Source organism: Gavialis gangeticus, unplaced genomic scaffold, assembly GCF_001723915.1.
Source record: "Gavialis gangeticus isolate Ggan-Ray unplaced genomic scaffold, GavGan_comp1, whole genome shotgun sequence".
Taxonomy (NCBI): domain Eukaryota; kingdom Metazoa; phylum Chordata; order Crocodylia; family Gavialidae; genus Gavialis; species Gavialis gangeticus.
This window is the reverse complement of record NW_017728998.1, coordinates 21,431,710-21,435,255: the sequence shown is the minus strand read 5'-3', so window position 1 is coordinate 21,435,255 and position 3,546 is coordinate 21,431,710.

The window sequence follows — 3,546 nt, the reverse complement described above, 5'->3', positions numbered from 1 at the left end:
GATACTAGATCAAAAGCCTTTTGGAAGTCTAGGTATATAATGTTGACCTTTTCTCCTGTGTCCAGGTGGTGAGAGACCTGTTCATAGAAGGAGATGAGATTGGTAAGACAAGACCTACCCGCAATGAAGCCATGCTGGCAGTCATTCAGAATCTTTTCCTCAACGAGTGTATCGCATTTGGGTTTTTTTTTTTTATTTTTTTTTTCTTCAGGATTTTCCCTGGGATGCAGGTTAGGCTGATTGGCCTGTAGTTGCCCAGGTCCTCCCTCTTCCCCTTCTTGAAGATGGGCACAATGTTGGCGCTCTTCCAGTCCTCAGGGATCTCCCCTGTGTGCCATGATTTCTGAAAGACTTTTGCCAGGGGTTCCTCAATGACCTCAGCCAGCTCCATCAGCACTCTTGGGAGAAGTCCATCTGGTCCTGCTGACTAATAAATGTCTAGCTTTTCTAGCTGGTTTTGCACCAGCTCAGCACCCACAGTGGGAAGGCTATCGTTCCCACTATACCCCCTGTGATTCTTATCTTGCTCATCTTTCCCCTTGGTCCGGTGAAATACTGAAGCAAAGTGGGCATTCAGGAGTTCAGTTTTTTCCTGAGGGTCCATCACCAGCTGTCCTGAGGTGTTAAGCAGGGGCCCCACACTTCCATTTGTTCTCCTGCTGCTCCCTACATACCTAAAGAAGGACTTCTTATTGTCCTTGACTCCCTTGGCTAACTTAAACTGAGTTGCCACCTTAGCTTTCCTAATCATTTCCCTACAAGTGCGGACCACTGTTGTATAGTCCTCCTTGAGGACTGTCCCTAGCTTCCACTCTGTGTATGCCTCTTTCTTTTTCAAGAGGACCGCAATGTCCCTATTGAGCCAGAAGGGCTTGCCAGCCCTCCTCCTACCTTTCCTCTTCATGGGAACGGTTTTCTTTTGTGCTTCAAGGATCGTGTCCTTGAGCAACTACCACTCTTCATGCACCCCATTCGTCTTCCCTTTCTGGTCCCACGTTGCCTCCCATACTGATGCTCTGAGCCTGTTGAAGTCAGCATTTTTGAAGTCCAGGACTTCAATCCTGCTAGTTGATTTGTCAACCTTGCTGTAGACAGTGAACCTGATGAGCTCATGGTTGCTATTTTCCAGGCTACCCTCAATGTTCAAGTCACACACCAGATCATCTCCTTTGGCCAAGACCAAGTCTAGGAGAGTGTTACCTCTGGTTGGCCCTTGCACTTTTTGGGTCAGAAGGAGCTTCTTGATTACAGTTAAGAAACTACAGGACTGATCTGACCTAGCCAAGTGTTCCTCCCAATCTATGTCTGGGTACTTGAAGTTGTCCGTGACAACAAATCCCTTGCACGTGCAGCCTCTGTCGTTTTTCGAGGGAACTCCAGGTCCAGCTCCTCTCCTTGGTTCAGTGGCCTGTAGAAAATGCCCACAGTTGGGTCTTTCTCACCTCGCGCCCCCTTAAGCTTGACCCAGAGGGTTTCAAGCTGCTTATCTTTGGAGCCAATGTTAGCCTCCAGAGAGGTGTACTGCTCCCTCACATAGAGAGCTACCCATCCGCCTTTTCTCCCTGCTTGGTCCCTTCTGTGCGGGATGTAACCCTCTATGGCTCTGCTCCAGTCATGCGAGGAGTCCCACTGAGTCTCTGTGATCCCTACCAGGTCATATTGTCCACTGGACAGCAGGAGGGCTAGCTCCTCCTGCTTGTTCCCCATGTTCTTGGCGTTGGTGTGCAGTCAGCTGAGGCCCCCAACTGACACCCTTGATTTCCTGAGATGCCATTAACATTTTCAAAAACAGTTATCTTAGTGTCCTCCATGTGGGAGCTTTCCTGTGTGCCAGCCCCCAGGCATGCTCCACTTGGAGTTTCCCCGTCCCCCAGCAAAGTCAGTTTAAAGCCCTGTCCAGTAGATCAGCCATCCTGCCTGAGAGGTCCGTGTAAGGTGGATGCTGTCTAGTTCCAGGAGTCCTCTCTTGCTGAAGTGCATGCTGTGGTTGAAGAAACCGAAGCCCTTGTGGTAGCACCACTGTCAGAGGCATCTGTTTACTTCTTCCACACAGCCTTCCCGCTTGGGTCTGTGGCCTACAACAAGGAGCAGAGAAGATGAGGAACTGCTGGATGCTGAGGAAGCCAAGACAGTCCCCCAGCGGGTGCAGCAGTGGCAGCAGCAGCCCTACCCAGAAGCTGTGCATGCTGGCTGGGCTGAGCTCTTCTGTGCATGAGGGTGGGAGCAAGGTGCATGGGCTGGTCAGGGTACAATTCATACAATTTCATCTGGTGGGTGTCCATGGGCCAAATGAAATTGCCTGGTGGGCCACATCTGCCCCGTGGGCTGTATTTGCCTGTCCCTGGTCTATAAGGATATGGTGGTTAATAGATGAGTCACATTTCCAAGGTTTCCTTCAGTTTTTCTAGTCCAACCATCTTCTGTGGAGCTCTGAGATGGTGCAATTTTCAACATTTATTAAACTGTTGAGAGAAACTATGAGAGCTGGAGAGGTGGGTGAAAAGTTTGGGTGGAAGGGAAAATGGAAAAGTTAGGTAGATTGAAATAGCTTGCTGTATCCGCTAGAAGAAAAATGTAAATGATTTGACATTGTGGGAATAAGTCTGCTCAGTAAAGATCAGGAAGCCATATGAAAGCTAATGCTAAGTGATACTTTGAGGCTATTGGAGGCCTCATATTCTTGACTCTGCTGGTGGAATAAATTATTACTTATTTTTTATATTACTGTAATGTAGAGCCCTAGTTCTAGCCGAGGACCCCATTGTACAAACAGAGAACAAATTATAGATCTTTGTGATGCTGTATTAAAATTTTTATTGCTACTGCAATCATACATGCTGTTAAACTTGTTGACTCCTGGATATGTAGGCAAAGCTCAATTAATTTCTGCGTGTCCTCGAATCTTCAAAAATCAGCCAAGGATACCATTTTGAATTACAATGTGGTTATATAAGCTAATGTCCCTATTTTATGTCCCTTGTAAAAAAGAATATGCCATTGGATTTTAAACAATGCATCATCATAATCAGGAAATAATACACAGGGAACAGAGCAATACAGTACTCTGCAAGCAGTACAGTGCAAAAGTGCAAGTGCTCTGCTCAGTGAGGCTTTTCCTCACTTTCAGAGCAGTTAAGTGTGCTCCTGCAGGTGTCTTGGCCCTTCTCTGCTCCTGTGCTCATGCGCCTTATTCTCTGCCCAATATTTTCTCCTTACTGTTTCTCTTTCGCCCACTTCCAATTTCATGCCTTCTTTCATGCCACTCCTGTAAGCTTGGAATAACCTCCCTATTAATCTTTACCAGGAATCTTCCCACCATTTCCACCTGTTCCCAGAAGCTTCCAGCTATAATGGCCTCTTGCCATGCTATGTTTATGATTATGCTATATTGTTCCTACTCATGCTGGTAGAATGGAAGTGCTTCAGGGCTGAGACTTGTTTGATACCATTTACACAATATATTATGCCAGATACAGCTACAGACCTCTGGTCCCAATCCAGTGAGGACCATTAAAGTTACAGGCAAGTAAGTACCTTGCTGAATCG